This window comes from Eubalaena glacialis, chromosome 8 (assembly GCF_028564815.1).
Source record: "Eubalaena glacialis isolate mEubGla1 chromosome 8, mEubGla1.1.hap2.+ XY, whole genome shotgun sequence".
Classification (NCBI taxonomy): Eukaryota; Metazoa; Chordata; class Mammalia; order Artiodactyla; family Balaenidae; genus Eubalaena; species Eubalaena glacialis.
In genome coordinates, this window is record NC_083723.1 from 72,775,175 (window position 1) to 72,795,378 (window position 20,204).

At 39.9% G+C, this 20,204-nt stretch overlaps 1 long non-coding RNA gene across 2 annotated transcripts in view; it reads left to right on the forward strand.

Annotated features, from left to right (window-relative positions):
- The window catches only part of LOC133096811 (uncharacterized), an 89,720-nt gene that overhangs the window by 59,705 nt on the left and 9,811 nt on the right, over nt 1-20,204 (forward strand). Inside the window, exon 3 of one of the 2 annotated variants that reach the window (XR_009701836.1) lies at nt 2,189-2,469. The exons of the other annotated variant lie outside the window; for it this stretch is intronic. This is a non-coding gene — a long non-coding RNA (uncharacterized LOC133096811). Of the gene's footprint in view, nt 1-2,188; nt 2,470-20,204 lie in introns of those variants that run through there. 2 annotated transcript variants of the gene reach the window in all.

Genomic DNA, 20,204 nt, shown 5'->3' on the forward strand with positions numbered 1-20,204 from the left:
TGCGGCGAGTGGGGGCCACTCTTCATCGCGGTGCGCAGGCCTCTCACTATCGTGGCCTCTCTTGTTGCAGAGCACAGGCTCCAGACGCGCAGGCTCAGTAATTGTGGCTCACGGGCCTAGTTGCTCCGCGGCATGTGGGATCTTCCCAGACCGGGCCTCGAACCCGTGTCCCCTGCATTGGCAGGCAGATTCTCAACCACTGCGCCACCAGGGAAGCCCCCCCGTTAATGTTTTTAAATGGACAATGACAATCAGTAAGTAGCTGGCTAGCATTCAAAATGTTAAGTACAGAAGCCAAGCGTATATCATCTAAATGTTAGAATCCATCGTGAGACTCCCAATGAAGAATATACCACAGAAACCCAAAGCAATTAAATATACCCATTCACTTATATATTTGTTCAAAAACTAATCACAGAGCTCTTATTATGTGCCAGACAAGCACGAAGGAAGTAGCAGTGAACAAAGTAGACAAGGGCTCTGCCTTCTTTCCAGCTGGTTGAGAGAAAAGACACAAAAATCAGCCAGCAAACAAAATGAACAAATCCATTCTGGAAAAACCTAATTGCTACAAATAAATTAAAGAAGGGTGCTATGATGGAGCATGAAGCTACTTTCTATCAGGTTGTCAGGGACGGCCTCTCTGAAAAGTACCCTTTGAACTGCGACCTAAATGGAGCTAATTGTGCAAAGATGATCTGGGGCAAGAGTACTACAGGCAGAGGGAATAGCAACTGCAAAGGGTCTTAACTGGGTATGATGTTGGCAATAGGAAATATTAGCTCTTAACATTTCTTTCCTTTTACTTCTTGCTTAGTTTAATAAAATCAGTTTTTAATCACTCATAATACTGGAGAAAGTCAATGACTCTATTAGCCCAAGACTCATTGTATTCATTAGTATTTTTAGATTTGTAGTAGATTTTGTAAACACTAGAAAAAGACGATGTTTGACATTTTGTAAATTTAATATATATATTTAAAAGTCCAAAATATATGAAGAATTCATACAACTCAATAGCAAGAAAACAATCAGACTGAAAAATGGGCAAAAGATCTGAATAGACATTTTTCCAAAGACATACAGCTGGCCATGAAAAGATGCTCTACATCACTACTCATCAGGCAAATGCAAATCAAAACCACAATGAGATATCACCTAACACCTGTTAGAACAGCTATTATCAAAAAAACAAGAAATAACATGTGCTGTCAAGGATGTGGAGAAAAGGGAACCCTTGTGCACTGTTGGGGAGGATGTAAATTAGTGCAGTCACTGTGGAAAACAGTATGGCGATACCTCAAAAAATTAAAAATAGGACTACCATATGATCCAGCAATTCTACTACTTCTGGGTATTTATCCAAAGAAAAGAAAAACACTAATTCAAAAAGATATATGTGCCCTCATGTTCATTGCAGAATTATTTACAATAGCTAAGATATGGAAACAACCTAAGTGTTCACTGACAAATTAATGGATAAAGAAAAAAAATATGTATATATACACACACTATATATACACACATATACACAATGGAATGTTATTCAGCCATAAAAAAGAATGAAATCTTTCCATTTGTGCCAACATGGATGGACCTTGAGGGCATTTTGCTAGTGAAATAAGTCAGACAGAGAAAGACAAATACCATATGGTCTCACTTATATGTGGAATCTAAAAAAAAACTCAAAAACTGAACTCATAGACACAGAAAACAGATTGGTGGTTGCCGGAGGCCGGCAGTGGTAGTGGACTTGGGGGTGGGGGAGTAAAATGGGTGAAAGGGGTCAAAAGCTACAAAATTCCAGTTATAAAATAAATAAGTCATGGCGATGTAACATACAGCATGGTGACTGTAGTTAATAATACTCTGTTGCATATTTGAAAGTTGCCAAGAGTGTAAAGCTTAAAAGTTCTCATCACAAGAAATTTTTTTTAACTATGTAAGGTAGCTGATGCTAACTAGACTTATTGTGGTGATCATTTTGTAGTCCATGCAAGTATCGAATCATAACATTGTATACCTGAAATGAATACAATGTTATATGTCAATTATTGTACCTCAATTAAAAATATTTAAATAGAATAAAACTGTAGCATGAAATGTTACCTCTGAAAAAATAGGGAAGCTGTCTCACTATCCCATCTTGTTTACTCTTGTCTTTCATAATTTTTCACTTCACACTCAGGCTAGCCAACATCACCTCTTCACCCAGGAAAAACAGCCCCAGCAGAACCTTCCCTCCTTCACTTTCTTTCCCTAAACTTGCTATTCAGAGCACCTTCTTGAAGACTCCCAGGTGCTGGGAAGAAGAGGATAGCAGGATGGTAAAGAAATTCTTTGGAAATGCGAACTTACCCCACTGGTGAGGTTGATGTCAAGCCTCCTTCTCGTCCAGCTCCGATAGGACCACAGGCTGCTAGAAGAGCTTCATTCAGGAGGTGTTCATCTTCCTTACAAAGTGGAAAATGGGCTACAGCTCAGTAGTTTTTACCCTGTTTGTAAGAGCTGCTCTGGAAAGCCACAAAGTAGACACTATATTTCTAGTGTGAAAGAATTTCAATCTAAAATGGAACCAGAGGATATAAAAAGAAGAATCTCACGCATGTGCCCTCAGGAAAATGAAACTTAGGAATTGAGAGACTGATTTCTTGTGAATGCCTGACTGACAGAAAACCAGAACTTCTCTTCTGACCAAGGAACATCCGCTGAGCATCTCTCCCCATCCTCAAGCGAATGAACTTACCACTTGGACTCTGTCTGGACGCACCCTCTTTGCACTCCTCGCTCACAGATAGAGCCTACCCCAAACCTTCCACAGACTCACCTGCAGCTTGTTGTAGTTGGCATTTCCTGAATTGCAATTCCTCTGCTATTGCCAAATAAATTTGATTTCTGGTTATTCGAGCTTGCCTCCGTTTACCTCTTTATTTAGGTTGACTCTGGATAATAATAGTACCTTGCACAAAGTGAGCATTCTACAAATATTCATTAAAGTAATGAATGAATGATTGATTACACAATTCTATAGATCAGTGAAGAAATGTTCAAATAAAACATAGGACAATAATAAATAACCTCAGAGTTTTCATTGTTGAAGATTTATTTTTGCAACCTAAGGGTATGGTCACACTAGTTTCTGTCTTATACCAGATTTCCTGGCTCCATCCCACTCTATTTAGGGCCAGCTCCATTAAGCTGAAACAGGAGGTTTAAACTAAAACATGTTAAAAGAAAATCCATAGTACTTTAAAGAAAAGTCCTTTCTCTAGCAGGCAAACATTTTAAGAATGTTAATTGGAGCAAATTTTATATTGCAATCTTTTGTCACATTGTAAGATAATCCCTAACCAACTGCAGGTATTCTGTTGCTGAGAAGTCATTGCTGTTGGCAAAATTTAGGTGAAAAGAGAATAATTGTTGTGTTCTTTTGTTTAAGGGAATTGAATTGATTCTTGCATGTGTAAAAAGATGACAGATTCTTAAAAATGTATGTACAGTTTAAAACTCAGTTATTTCCCAACTAAAGTTGGCAAAATGGTAGCCTAAGAGATTAGTCAATTTATAATCTACCATTCTCATTCATAGATTCATTAACTATATAAAGAAAATGCATAGTCTTAATGTGTTAGATCCTAGTAAGTTTTGAAGACTTGATTTAATACCAGATCCTTTGATGCAATTCATTCGAGTTAAAATTCTGTACCAGTTTGCTCCTGCTCTCAAGAGCCGATTGGTCAATTTTCAGGAATTTTGTGAACCAGTTGTAAAAACACCCATTATTATTAACAAGATTATAAAAACTTACAGTTAAATTAAACATAAAACAAAGGTGATAAATACTCAAAACTCATCGTTTCCTAGTGATTTTACTGTATTTTACTGTTATTTATGCCCTTGAGGTTATTTACATCTATTGTATATGTACGGCAGAAATATATGTAATGGGATGCTAATGAACAGCTTTTCTCAACTCCATGTTCAGTGATGTCACACTGAAAGTGGCCATGGTGGGAGTATTTATCCCATAGAAATGAGAGAATCAGGGCTTAATTTATTGTTTTCTTGATTGTCCAGACAGAGAAAGTGATGGAGAAAATAATAATGACAAACAATAAGCTTAAAAGTGTGTCCAAGAAATATATTGGAGAGCCAACTGTTAGACCTTTACCAGAACACACTGAAGCTAAGGATTAAGATTTCAGGTGCATTAACCTAGAAGTCCCATCCCATGTGTCAGGGTCCATTCTCTAACAATGAAAGTCTTCACCTTGGGATAGAAGACCACGCTTGGTTGGGAGTTTATATTCATTGGAGCTTGTCTGCTTTTACAATTAAGTCTTAATCCTGTCGCTCAGCTTTTTATACTGTTCCACTGCAAGAAATGGGAGATTCTTTATATGCTACCAAGGAGGCCCCTTGGCTTTCTTTCTTTTTTTTTTTTTTAATTAATTTATTTATTTTTGGCTGCGTTGGGTCTGTGTTGCTGCGCGCAGGCTTTCTGTAGTTGCGGCGAGCGGGGGCTACTCTTCGTTGAGGTGCGTGGGCTTCTCATCGCGATGGCTTCTCTTGTTGTGGAGCACGGGCTCTAGGCACGTGGGCTCAGTAGTTGTGGCTTGTGGGCTCCAGAGCACAGGCTTAGTAGTTGTGGCACACGGGCTTAGCTGCTCCGCGGCATGTGGGATCTTCCTGGGACAGGCTTGAACCCGTGTCCCCTGCATTGGCAGGCGGATTCTTAACCATTGCGCCACCAGGGAAGTCCCTCCTTGGCTTTCACACTTGACTTTTAATTGCTGAATAATTGCCCTCAGCATTTAAAAAAAAAATCTTTTCCCGAGTGTTAATTGAGCTTAACAATAATTACCACTCAATTCCAAAGTCCTTATAGATATGATTGCTCCCATACTTCTCAAATGCCCATACAATGTACCAACTAATGCGTTTATTTTTCACTAGTATACCATCCTGATTTACCATCAGTAAAAGTTTTAACAATTGCACTGCTACCTAGTGTGAGAGACATACCACATACCATCCATGCTGGAGTCCTCATTCCCTGTCGGTTGGCAGGTGGTTTGCCTCCAAAATTCCATTTAAGCATCTATTTTCTCAGTGCTACTCCTGACCCCATCTCAGGTGGGGTTCCCCAGAAAGCAGACTATGAGACAGAGCTTAGCAGACAGCATGTCAAATAAAGAGTGTGAAATCCACACCTGTGGAAAGGAGTGGAAGGAAGCAGAACTGAGCAGAAGGTAAAGCGGAGCTCTGATATAGTCTCAAGGAAGGCTTCAGCCGACCCCATGGAAAGGTCTGGAACTTAGGTGGCCCTTCAGAGTTGTCCCAAGGCGGAGCATGGCATCCAGGCCTTTATACCCCTGCACTGATCAGTCTTTGAGGATGGGAAGAAGAGGTGACCTCGTGCAATTTTCTAAGCTATAGGCAGCCTCCCATGAGAGCTGTCTTTTGGCAGTACTCCCAGTAGCCTTCACTCCTGAAGGGGAATCTGAGTGGCAAAGCACAGCACCTACCACAGTGCCTACTATGTGCCTGGCACTATTCTAGATGCTGGGGGTACAAGCAATAAACAAATCAATAAGAAAACATGTAGCATGGCAGATGGTGATGAGTGTTATAAGGAGAAATAAAGCAGAGTCACTCAGCTCCAGCCACACTACATCCATGATGTTCTTCAAACCCACTATGTGTGTTTCCATTCCAAAGACATTGCTGTTTCCTCTGCTTGGAATGTTCTTCCTTCCTACAACTTAAGACCTCTCTCCCTTTAGGTATTGGCTCAATGCTACCTTCTCAATAAACCATTGTCTGACCATTCTATTGAAAATTGCAGTGTTCCCCCAACATACACACATCCCAGCATTCTCTACCTTCCTTTCCTCATCTGTCAGTTTTCTCTGTTTTCCTGAAAAAACCTGTACTCTGCTCTCCTGGCTGCCTACGCCCTTCTGAAGCCTGAGCATCCTTGCTGGGACCTTGGTAAAATATTTCTTTTCTTTTCCTTTATTTTTCCCAAACAAGTACCATAGTACTGTTCAGGAATGAGAATGGCTACTCTGCTCGGTTCCCCTATCCCTCACTCCTGCCCGTTTCCACCCCCACCCCTCTCCACTAAAGGATAAAGTAATTTTTCTCAACAGTGAAAATCAACTGGGAAAAAAAATCTAATAGGAAACTGATTAAAGCAGATGAGGAGGAAAAGATTTTAAATGGCTGCAGAGCAGTGTGCCCACACATGGCTGGTTTTCCATGAACAGTTTTGCTTCCCTCTTCTGCAGGAACCGTCTTTCCTTTGCAAAATCCTTCCAGGTGGGTTGAGCCCTGTTTCTGAGTGCCCCTGAACTAATGCACATGTTTGTTTAATGGTCGCCCTGCCTGTCCCCCTGCCTGGATTCGAATGCCTTCATACTTGAAAAGGATCTCTTTAAATCTTTTCAATCTGTTTTCCCAACAGATTTGTAGTGGCATGAGCTCGTGGGGTGGGGGAGAAGTTTAAGCAGACTTTGTACAGTTTGATTCTCACTGTAAGTTCAAAACCAACAAAATAGCTCAGATCTGAGCAAAAGAGAAATGCCATCCTTTCGATGTTGTACAGTAAGTGCGCATCACAATCTCGTCGGTCAGAAAAACACAGGCGTTGCCAGCATGTAACCATATGTGTGGTCAGTTACAAGGGTTGGGTACTTGATGCCTTTTCTAACACATCTATTTTCCTTCCATTTTACTTGCCACTTCCTTTTCATGACCAACCCTCCATCATGCCCATTCCAACCCACCACCCTGCATGCTCCAATTCACAAATTAAAGTGTTTCTGCCTGGAGTTATATATTCCACTGATGACAGGGGTTCCCTGCTGGAGTTCATGTAGCTGAAATATCCAGATGGTTGTCATAATTCTTCACTTGACTTTTCAGTGTGCCTGGCTATTCTTTCTCATTTCATCCATCATCAAAACATTTTTGAAAGTCATCCTCTCCATAGAATGTAAAGGTGAAGCTTCAAGTAGGGTGTTCTACACCAGAGTTAGAAATTACACTTGAACTCAGAGAGCAAGTTTTTCAAAACAAATGTGGGCTGAAGTATGAAGATTAACATTTAAAATGTTTGCCTTTTCTATATGAGTAGGCTTATTTATTAAAGTTTCTGAACAAATATTTATCAAACACTTATTATGTGCCAGACATTTTTCTCAGCACTTAGCATATCTCAGTGAACAAAATGAAGCCCCTGACACCGTGAGAACTTACATTTCAGATGGGACTGCTGAGAATAAACACAAATGTAATAAATAAATAAATTACATAGCTTGTTAAGAAGCTTCCCAAGTGATACAGGAAACTTTCCCATACATGATATGGGGGGAAAAAATGAGAAAACATGGTAAGGAGGATCAGGAGAACAGGAGATGTTGAAGGTGAAGTATAAAATTAGGGTGCTGGGGGGGCAGTCTTTATTGAGAAGGTGACATGTGCATAAAGATTAGAAAGGTTTTTCAGGCAAAAGTCACAGCCACGGCAAAGGCCCTGAGGTGGGAGTTTGCCGGGCATGTTTGAGGAACAGCAAGGAGACCAGTGTGGCTGGAGGGGAGTGAATTTAGGGGAGAGAAGGAGAAAAAGAAGGCTCAGCTAGGGAAGTGGGGTCAGAACACATAGCGCCCAGAAGACCATTGTAAGGACTCTGGCTTCCACTCTGACTGAACTGGGGAAGTGTTAGGAGATTCTGAGCAGAGACGTAATCTGATCAGATTTGGATATAAATCTGGCTGTTGTGCTGAGAATAGAAGGTGGAAGGTCTGAGGATGGAAACAGGGAAATAGGTTAAGAAGCTGGTAATTGTGGTGCAGAACAAGGGGGTGGCAGAGGTGGAATTGAGAAATGGTCAAGTTCTGGATGTATGACAAAGGTAGAGGAAGAAATTTTCTGATGAATTGGATACAGGGTGTGAGAAAAATAAAAGTCAAGGATGCTGCCAAAGTTGTGTCTGAGCCCCAGGAAGACTGCGTTGCCATTAAGTGAGATGCGAACAGCTGCAGAGGATGCAAGGGTAGGGGCCATGTCAAGAGTTCAGTTTTGGGCATGTTCAGTTTGAGACAACAAAATGACAATATGTTGGGTAACTATATGTGAGCCTGGAGATCAGGGGAGAGGTCTGGGATGAAGAGATGAATTTAGGAGTCCTAGACATTTAAGTGGTATTTAAAGTCATGAGTTTAGATAAGATTACCAAGGAAGTAAGTGTAGGTGGAGAAGAAAAGAGGACCAAGAACTGAGACACCAGGGATCTCAGTATTAAGAGATCAGGTAGGAAACGAAAAACTAGTAAGTAAGACTGAGAAGAAACAACTAGTAAGGTAGGAGGAAATCCAAGTGAGTGTGGTATCCCAGAAGCCAAACGAAGAAAGGTTGAAAAAAGTGAGAAGTGAGAACTGACCATTGGATTTAGCAACAGGGAGGTCATTCATGATCTTGACAAGAGCAGTTTCAGTGAAGTAGTGGAAGGAGGCAAAAATTTGATGAGAGAGGATTCAGGAGAGAATGGAAGGAGAAGAATCAGAAATGGCAAGTCAACACATCCCTTTTAACAAATTTTGCTGCAAGTACCCAAAGAAATGAGATGATAGCTTATAAAATGAAGGTGGCAGAAGAACCGCATGTTTGTATGCTACTGGAAATGATCCAGTAGAGAATCAACATCCTGATAATATAGGAGAGAGAAAGAACAACTGCTAAAGCAAGTGAGAAAGGATGGGATCTAGTGCACAGATGGAGGGGCTGGCTTTAGTTAGGAGCATGGATACCTCATCTTTGATAGCAGGTGGGACAGTAATGTATGAGGGGGCAGATGTGAGGGTGGAGATGTGATTGTAAGAGTTGGTGGAAGTTCTTTTCTAATCTCTTCAGTTTTCTCAGTAAAGTAGGATACAATATCATCAGCTAAGATGATAAAGATGGGAGGAAAAGACATGGGAGGTTTGAGGAGAGAGATGATGTCACATAGGTGGTGAATAGTGAGCAAACGGACTAGAGAGGTATAGAATGGTTGCTGTGAGCACTAAGGGTTCACCGAGTTTGAGCTTCTGAATTTGAAGTGAGACCAATCAGCACAGTCATGTTCTTCTCCAGCCATGATAAGTTACCCAGGTCCCTGTACAGCGTAGGCAAAGAGTTGGATTTAAGCAGCATTATGGTTTCACCAAACAAACATGACAGAACAGGAGAGGGGCAAGGAATTTGAAGGTGTGCACAATGAGAGTGATTGTTGTGGATGGAATTCAGCTGGGTAAAGAGGAGCCTGGACATGAAAGGAGTAAGAGATAGTGAAAAGGTGTTAGAATTGGAGGTCCCAGTGGGGGGGGGAGGTCAAAGAATTACAGTCAGAATACTAAAGGGGGAGATCCAAAAAGTCAAGAGATGTTGGTCAGGGTGGGATATATGATATTGAGAGAGTGGGAATGACATGGCCTTGCAGGGTCTGCCCATGGGAGTGGGTGACTGCAGGAGGGAGGGCACCCCCACAAGGGAAAAAGGATCAGGGGTCTGAGAACCCAAGACATTGGAAGGATCATTCATTGCAGTATTGAAATCATCAAGAAGGTAAAATCTCAAATGGCAAATTAATGTAAACAGAGTTATGATATAACTGTGCAATGAAATATTATGCAATCATTAAAAACAAAATTTTGGAAAGATATTTAAAGATATGAGGAAATGATAAAAGAATGCCAAGGGGGAAAATCTGAGATATATAATTTTATATACAGTACAATCTAATTACTTGAAAATATATCTTTACACATAGAGAAAAGACTAGAAGGAGATAAAATGTCAATGGGGTTTATCTCGATGTGAAATTTAGTTTTTTCCTTGTATCATTTGTGATTTTTCTAAACTTCCTACAAAAAAGCCAAGAAAAAACATATTTTAAAAAGAGAATAAACAAAAGAGAGTAACATTATAATTCCAGTGCATTAAACTTCCTGAGTATTTTTCAAAAAAAAAAAATTTAGTCATAGCTCCCAGATTTTCCACTGTCTTCTGAATGATAGTTTACATAGGTTATGTGAAATGTGACACAATTTTGTGGTTAAAGTTTAAATTTTCTTTTATCTTCAGAGGATTTTTTTCATACAATAGATTTTTTTAGTCAATTGGGACTCTAGGAATTTGCTTTTCTTCCAAAAGTTCTATAAATGGATGTTCACATTTGAAATGATCTTTCCTTCTAGATAGGACAAATATCTTTTACAGAGGATATGGGAACACATAGCTATATTTCTAAAGCTTTAAGCATCTAGATCTGGCGTGGAGAGCCAGAATGGCTATAACTTAGGTCACTTCTGTAGAGCTGCTGCCATTCAGAGCTAAGTTGGGAGAACAAGGCTTCTGATGCGGGGTTGTGGGGGGGGGGGTTTGTCCCTTGTGGTTGGGGATTTTTAAAGAGAATGCAGTTAATTTAAAATCTGTAATTAAGTAATTAACACATACACACTCCTTCCCTACCAGGAACAAATAAATATCAGTGTTTGTGAACCTAGCAGTTGTCTTTTGTTTCACCTTTACTTCCAGCTTTTCCCAGAGAATTTTTTTCCTGACCTATTAAGGGTAACTACATGGGAAAAGAAAAAGACCTCCTTTTGACTCTCAGTAGAATAGATTTCTACCAGCCCTTATCTTGAACACCCTGTGTAGTCTCATGTTGACAATAGAGGAATAGGTTAGGGAAGATATTCTAAGAAAAGATTTAGGGTCGAACCATATGACATTTTGGAACACATTAATCTCACACTGACCCAGCCTGAGAAACAAATCCCATTTACCATTTTAAAGATTTATTTTATTTTTAATATGTAAGGTTAAAGAGGAAAACTTTTATTTTTACTTTAAAGCAATTTACAATGCAGTTGACAGAAGAAAACTAAAAAGAAAATATGACTGAACTTTAACCATCAAAAGTTTGTGTGTCTAATCTTCTCTGCAGAAAAGTCTCTGGGGGTAATTTTGAGAGGAAGAAAACATTTTCTGAAAGCTGAAAAATACTAGTTTTAAACATGAAATTTCAAAAGTCATGAGGCTCTAGCATCACACTGCTGTTTCCCTGGCTCCTGCACCTTTTAAATCTTTGGCACCCTTGTCCAAAAACCTGGTGCCTGCAGCCTAGGAAGGAGATGAGGTTGCTCCTCCTGTAAAATATTGCCCGTATCTTGTTTTGTCTTTGTCTCTATCCCTATAGATAGTAGACCTTCATTCAAAATAGTAGTAGACCTTATAGTAGACCTTCATTCAAAAGTATAAGTTTGAGGTGTCTAGGCAACTTATAGCCCTTTTTATAATAATTCTAATTTTTAAAATTCCACTTTTGTGGTAGTATAAGCAGCCTGAAAGGAGAAAAGACCTGAGGGATAATCGAGAGCCCAATCTTACAGACTAGGAAGGCACATGACTTACCCAGGGCCATGAGGCTGGATAGGAACACGTAAATGAAGACCCCAAAATTAGGTTCTTTTGTGCGCATGTATCTACAGTATAGATTCTCTGCGTGCGCGCACGCACACACACACACACCCCTTCGAAATCTTGAAATAGCTCTATGTTAAGGATTGAAAGAAGCAAAAACTAAAAACTTGGTTATAGTTACTGGTTCAACCATCTGCCCACTATAAACTGGAATACCTTCTTATTTAAATGGAACATTTCAATTGCATGAGTTCAGACACTTTGTATTCTGAACAATCGTAAATGTACAAATATTTCAAAATTATACAAGTCTATAAACTTTCTTCAGTATATTAATGTTGACTTTTTCTAGTTCTTCCCATGCCAGTTTATGAAGTTTCTGTTGATTCTAAAGTAAGAACTTGGCTGTGTAGTCCAAAAGTACCGAGAATCTCTGGCCTGCATGATCTAAGATAAATGGAAGTTTGAGCAACCAACATGATTTTGACAAAAACATAATTTTTTGTTAAAAGAGCCCTGTAGCTATATAAAGAAGCTGTTTATGTTAAAGGTAAAATCAACAACAATAATAGTAACAAATATTTACTAAATGCAAGACACTGTGCCTAGTATTTTACTTATATTTTCTCATTTAATACTTCCAAAAATCCCATGGAGAGAGCTACTACTCTTATGCTCATTTTTAAAAAATGTATTTTATTGAGGTATAGTTGATTTACAATGTTGTGTTAATTTCTGCTGTACAGCAAAGTGATTCAGTTATACATATTTATATACATTCTTTTTCATATTCTTTTTCATTATGTTTATTACAGGATATTGAATATAATTCCCTGTGCTGTACAGTAGGACCATTTTGTTTATCCATTCTACATATAGTAGTTTGCATCTGCTAATATTATGTTCATTTTATAGATGGGGGAACTGGGAAAATTATGGAATTTGCCAAGATAACAAGCTAGTGAGTAGCAGAATTTGAGATTGGAACCAGGCAGTCTTAACCACTCCTTCAACCAGATAACATAGAACAGTTATTAGAAAATTGGAAAAGTATGTGTTTGTGTGAATTCAGTTCTCAGTAGAATGGTCTGTGTATTTGATGGCCGATAGCATGATCAGCACCATATATGCTTTGGAAATGTTGCTTGTCAAGCATGGAAAAGTAAAATATTTGTGCTTGCTCTTCTGTTCCCAAGACAAATTTTATTAATTTACACTAACATGTTAAGATAGTAATACTAAAAAAATGAAACATAATCAAACCGTTAGGTTAAGAGTCTACACAGGCATGACCCACCAATTTTCTGAACTGATGGTAGAAATTAATGGGTCGATGGACTTTAACCACTGCATGAAAACAACCCAACATGCCCTTGTAAATCATTGTTGAACTCATTACTCATTACAGATTGTACTTCTCATTTTCATACCACATGTAAAATCTTGGCAAGATTTGCCTGACATTCAAACCGACTCTTCTCAGTCTAGCATCACACTTTTCTGGTGTCAGCCCGCTGCAGGTGTTTCTCTATCACAGTGAATAATTACATCAAACAAAGACAAGAAATATTCTAAAGCTGACAAAACCACACATCTGAAATCTGTATTTCCTACCTCTTGGGAAATTAAAATCTACAAGTGTAGGGGCTTCAGTGCCCATGTCTTGGGGCCATTCTAGGTTTACAAAGAAAGATTTTTTCTTTGCAAGCCCACAGATTGCAATAATACAGGAAATTAAACTATATTTATAGACTGGACACCAGCACGCCAGCGTGCTTTCTTAGCTCTCTGAATCTCCCAACAAAAACAAAAACACTAGCAATCAAAAGGGTGAGCAAGAAGTGACAAGTGTTTTGACAGCTCTAGAATACTTTGAGGTATTTTTAGCATATTTCTGAGTCGTATTAGCTTAACCTGTAATAGAATATAAATGAGCCCATATGGCACAGATGTAATTATGTTCCATGCGAGAAATCCCTGTGGTAGGTTGGGGAGGGGGGCCGGGGGAGAAGAATACACCAGCCCCACCTCCCTCCCCACCCTCTCCCCCTCACCACATGTGCCTTCTGGAGGGCATGATTTACACATCATTTGCATTGAGAAGAATGTGAAGAAACACAATGCTAACAACACGGGACTAAAAAGGGCAAGCGAAAAATTGGGGATCCCTAGGGGTGCTGCTCTCTGTGACTGACATCCAGTTAGGAGCAGAGGCAGCTTCCCCTCGGGATCACAGTTGATGAAGCGATCTTTGATTATGTGGGCACAGCAATCATAAGGCGTAATTATTATTACTGCAAGAGAGTGGGCAACACATCTCTGGGGAAAGCCTCTGTCACAGACACTTTGCTGACGCATGCTGGAAGCAAATGTTCTCCCAAGGATCATTTTCATTCCAACCTGATATTTAGCTGAAGCGTCTTTGACTACCAGTCATGAAACATTAAATATAGATTAGAGGCAGAGAGATGTTGAAAGTTGAAATTCACCGGAGGTGCACACTTGTGTCCTTGAGAAACAACCCGAATGCTGTCCAGATGTTGCAGCAGCAAGGCAGAAAGGTCCCAAGCTGCAAGGAGGCCACAACAGAGGAGAGGGGGGATGTTTAGCATTCCACCAGGCTTCTGTTCGGTTTATTTGTACTACATTAATTTAGCAGAGAATCCTAACAGGCTGTTAGTGGTAGATGTTGCAAAGTGTTCACTGTCCGGAAAGAATGAAGAAATGCTTCTGTGCCAGGGAAGGGAGTAATTCAAAGCACGTAATTGATTTTCTACAGTTTCAAACTGTGATAAGACTAAGGCCTAGCAACAGAAACATATGTTAGCATTTTTGTCTGTGTTACTCAATGAATCCACAAAAAAGAGCACCCCCAAAACTCATAGATGGTTAACTGGCTTTGAACATCTCACTAGATATTAACAGACACTTGCAGTGGAATTTGGAATAAAGTGGCCAGCTTTGGAGCAGTTTGCAGAAGGGCAGCTGTGCTGTGCAAAGCAAAATCCATCCCCCAGGTGTGTGATGGGAACACCTCTTCCATTTCCTCAATGAATTGCGAGAGAGAGCTGCGTTTACACTTGAGGCTTTCCTTGTGCCCCCCCTCACCCACTTTTGAGAACAGGAATCAGAGGGAGGCTCTGGCACAAGCTCGAAGCATGTAATTGGCATATTCAGGCAACACTCTTGCTTCCTAGCAGTCCTAGTAAACTAGAGATATGAAACCAGTCACCCTAGAGGCAGGAAATGGAGTTAGAGGAGATAAGGAGGTGGGCGGCAGGCAAGGATAGGAAGTGAGACCCAGGAATTGCTTGCCAATGAGGGCTGACAAGTGCTGGCTTGGATGAACAAAGGATTTTTCATTCCACAGACCTTTAAAAATGGGAGGTACCGGTTAATTCCTCGGGTCTTTCTTGGAAGCAAAGAGCTGAATTAGATGTCACGCTGACCCCCCCCTTTCCAGCTCTAAGATTTTACCTTCCTTTCACAGGATTTCTGAATGTCTCTTCCACCAAAAAAAGGGAAAAACCAAAAGCTTCGTCTGAAGTTGCAACAGTCACTGGGGGCCTCTCATCGTGCTTCAGGGCCTAAGGTGATCATTAACCATCAGCAAGGCAAGTGCCCCGAGGCACAAGAAAATGGAGAGGGGCAGAGCCAGCTCTTACCTTTTAAGCCTCCCTCCCCTAGCTCACGATGGAGGCCCCTTCTGCAATGCTGATTCTTGTGTTTATACTGATGGCAGGAATAGATTTGTATCAATTAACTTTGAAGTCACGTTAAACAAATGTAATTCACCAAAAAGAGGGGGAATGCCAGTCCCTACAGATTTATTCCACTTATATAAGAACCCTGGAAACTGGGCATAAAAGGAACCTCAGGAAATATTGCCATACTCTATCCAATGGACAGCCCTTCCTATAATAGTTCTAGGGTGGGGGGTCGAGGGGTGGAATGGGAAATGTTTCACCAGAGAGGAGCCCCTTGAGTTGGATCTTAAACAGAAAAAGGATTTTCCTGGGTGAATGGGGCTGGGGGTGTCAGGTGCTGAGTAGGGCATTCCTGTGGTTGGAACGGCACAGGCAGGAACAGAGGCTTGGAGCTGTACATGGTCAGGGAACTGCAAATAGTCTGGTCTGGCTAGCAGGTAGTAGTAAGATGGAGGTTAAAATGAGAAACTGGACAGAGAGATAGATGGTGGCCATCCTGAGGTGTCTCCTGCCACTGAAGGAGACTGCATAGGGGTGGAGAAAGGATTGCACAGAGGTTGTAAGATCAGTTAGATGGGATTACAGTGGTGCAGACGAGAGAGGACGAGTTCCTGAACTAGAGCAGTAACAGTGTGCATGGAGAATAAAGAATGGGTAGGAGAGAAGTTAAGGCCACTGGACTCAGTGGCTTTAGAATGTGAAGGATGAGGGAAAGGAGGCATGTAGGATGATTTGCAGGAGGAGTGAACAAATAACCTCCAAATCATTTGAATTACATCTCCAAATTGATTTTGGGGTTACTGGGGTAGCAGTTTTATGTTCTTGTGTTTTGCTTTTATTTGATTTGGGGGAGGGGCTTGATTTGGAATTTCCTGGGTATCTCCTCCGTGGGTGGCAGAGGGAAGGCACATAGAGGAAGGGCTGGGAAGGGGGCATCTGTGCCGGGAGCCTCGGGATTGTGAACAGAGGAGAAAGGGTGTTTAGAGTCACTGATAGACCCTTTGGGGAAAGTAACATGACAAAGTGTATTAAAAGTCTTTAAAATTTTTGTGTCTTTTGACCCAACAAATTATACTTGTAGGAATCTATCTTAAGGAAATGACCCAAACTACTCAAACTCTCTGCAAATGTTCACCTCAGCATTATTATAATGGGAGAAATTCTAAATGATTGATAATCAAGGTATAGTTATATAATTGCTTTAGGAGTAGTAGTTGATACAGTTATACAAGAGAACAAAATAAGAAGCATAAAAATTGGAAAGGAGGAGGCAAAATAGTCATTATTCACAAATGAGATGGATGTCTATGTAGAAAACTCCAAGAGAATCAACTAAAAACTACTATATATAACAAGAAAATTCAGGAAAATGTCAAGTTACAAGGTCTGTAAAAATGTTCACAGCTTTCTTACATACAATGTGCAATCAGTTAGAAAATATAATAGAATTTTAAAAACCTATTTGTCAAGGGGGCATAACATGACTGAATAAATGAAAAGATATATCCTAATTGAAACGAATTTAAGTAGCCTATTTAGGGGGAAAAAATGATTCAACAGCATAAGTCAGTTCTCCCTAAACCAATCTCTAAATTTCACAAGTTTCTGAATAAAGATGGGGTTTTTGTTGGTGCTGGTGTTTTTGGGGTGTGTTGTTTTGTTTTGCTTTTGAATAGGAAAAGTGATTCTAAAGTTCATGGGAGGGGGAGAAGTCATTCAACAATAGCCTGGACATTTTTTTAAATTAAAAAATTAACACTAGTCTTATCTGCCATAATATTACAGTAAATAAAACCCTTGTGCACTGGTAATTAAATACATGGCCAGATCAACGGAAGAGAATTAAGAGTCTAGAAATAGAACCAAATACACCCTGGAATTTAACATCTGATAATAGTCCAGCATTGGTCTGGTCTTAAATTCCAAGGAGATGATGGCAGACAAAATATTTCAAAATTCAGTGGATTTTGAGTAGTTATTTGCCTGTTGGGGAATATTATAATTTGGTTCCGTTTTCACTGCAGTCAGGATGGGGAGTATATTTGTTTCAATACAATTGTTTTTACCAATTGATGTATGTAATTAAATATCTATATGTATTCCCCAAGTTTGTATTTGTATATAACCAGATACCCAGAGAGCAGTATATGTGTGACATTTTTGGGCACCCAGAAAAACAAAGCCCTTACATTATCATCTTTAGCAAAAGGTTTGATAGGTGAGGCATCTAAAACTTCTGGCTAAAATAAGGCTTGGGGATTATTAACGGATTTAATTTCTGCAAGCCAGCCCCATGATACATTACCATGGCTAGCTAAGCATTAACTGGATTTTCCATCCGTTTCCCATATTGTTGGGCTCAACCTTAACTTGTCAGCTTGGGCAAATCCCTTAACCCCCGTAAGCCTCAGTTTCTTCCTCTGTCAAATCAAGGAGTTAGGAGAATTGATCTCTCCAGGCCCTTCTCACTCAGCTTCTGTTATTCTGGGTACAGCAGCCGTTGCCATACTCCGTTGCACTAAGCATTAGGTGAAACAAAAGGAGTATGCTTAGCTAAAAACTGTGCGGACATTTTAGGGAAAGTTGTTACCACTTAGGAACAATGGTTTCCGAGCTTTTTTGAGCCTGCAATTCTGTGTTGTTTTTTCTTTAAGAACATTTGTCTCAATAACTTATATTATAAGTTATAACTTACTTATAAATTATACACATTTATTGCTATATATGTGTTTGTATATTTATGTACATATGTGTTAAGGTATACTGTGGTGATATATTATGTTCATTTAAACACATCCAAAAATATAAAACTAAAAATCCTAATATTTTCTTCCTTGTATATATCCTCTAGAACTGCTGGTTTAGAGACTAAAGTTACTTTACACTTCAATTATATTTAATAGAGAACAAGCTGGTAGAACCCAGAAGGTTTTTCTATTTAATGGCAAAAAGAAAAAATACTCAAAACAATTTTGTTTTTCAGCTTGCCAGATGCTACCAATTAATTTGTGGTTGAGAGGCAGCCAAGTATGGTTTAAAAATTATCTTTGAATCTGAAGTCAGAAAACCATGTTTTGAAGCCCTGTCTCTGGGGACTTCTACCACTCTCCTTGCATCTTAATGCTTTGTGCCTTAGTTTCTTCGTGTATTAGAGTTAATATTACATGCGCTACATACCTCACAGAGTTACTGTGACCAAATAGATTATATACATAATATATATAATATATACATTGCATTATACACATGTGAAGTATAAGAATTATTATTATCAAGTGCACAAATAGTATAAATTCCAACCCAACTTAACCTTCTACAGCTGACCCGAGTCTTACATACATGTAACCTAACCAGAGAGTACCATGAACAGTATCCTTACGTTGAAAACCTTCTGAGAATAATGCTGACCTTCTCATCTTTGTAACATGATTTGTTCCCAGGTAGACAACAGATATTTTGGTAATAGGGGCCCCCTACCTGTTCTGCTCACATCCTGCTCCCCCAGCCCCTCAATCTTAGCCACCCAGTGGCTGTCCACTGACCGTGCTCCCCCTGGCAGGATGGGACTACCCCTTCCTGGACACTGTCCCATGCTCTGATGCTCCCTATGCCCCATTATCAAATTTACCTGCCCTATGGCCCCTTCTCTCAGAACTTTGCCATCTCCTCACCAAGAGAACAGCATCCCTGGGCAGATGATATCAATCCCGATTACTGATGATAGGTTAATACATCAGACTCAGAGTCAGTGGAATGGCAGCCCACATGCTCTCATATACAGCATCAACTCCAGCTTTATTTGCATGTCTGGGAGCAGTAGGGAGCTAAGTCGCCACATCTCATCTCCCTCATAAAGGCAGTTGTTCAAGGAAATGGGCTGGGACAATGGCAGAAGACTGCATAGTTCTATCTGTACCGGCCCTATGGATGGAGGAAGAGTTCAATTTCCAACACCGAAACTTTTTAAAAGTTATAAAAGTCACTTGAAAAGAGCTTAAACCGAACAGGTACACTTTGCAGTGGAAACTTCTAGCTACATGTTAGAATTCACGAAAGAGAAAACGTCAACCTAGTTTAAAAAAAAAGAAGTCAACTTTGTGAATTAGGAACAAAGTAAATTAGGATCCTGATCTCCTGCGTACTCTAAAGAAGTTTTCTACCATTAGTGTCTTGACAGGACTGATGTGGGCCAGCTATGATCAGAAGCATTGTGTTTCTAAACTGGACCCCCATAAAAACATCCTTTTGGACCTTAAAAGACTACTATCCCAAAGAGAAGACAAAGCAGAGAGTAAAATCAAATAGCGGAAGTGAGGCATACCATGACTGCTGGGACAGTGTGACCATTCTAAGCAAGGTAGGCCACTTTGGGGTTGCCAGGGGGTGAAGAATAATTGACAGACAATAATTTTACAGACATAATTTTCTAGACTGTAATGTGACATCAGGAAGTGGGGCACTGGGGTCAACATAACAATGTAAATATTATGCTTCTATCTTTGCCCTGTCACTCTTGTGAGACCTCATTCCCCTTACTTCATTTAGATGTGTAAGTTATATAATTTTATATATTTTTCTGATTTAAAAAAATACATGCTTAGGGTAAAACTGCAAACATTACAAAACTAAAGGAGTAGAAGTGACAGTTCCTAGGAGGAACTACATGTGACTCTACATTGCAATTTGTCCAGGATGGTCTTATTTTACATCTGTTGTCTTGGCATAATTAGCAACATACCCTTCATTCTCAAAGTCATCCCTGTTTGGATGACTAATTACCTGTTACCTATTCATAACTCACACTCTAGACTTATGTATGTTAACTCTTTCAGTCCATTTTCAAAATTCACTCTCATCCAGGAATTTCAAGAGCTCTGAAAGGTGTCTCACACGTACTCAAGACCATGACCTTCACTGCTCTTGTAAGATGCCCACCATTTTCCTCTTCCTGAGATGTGCTTCTGAATCTCTCAGCATTCACAGAACTTCTCTGAAGCTTTCGTACAACCCCTCCGCTGCCCCACTGGC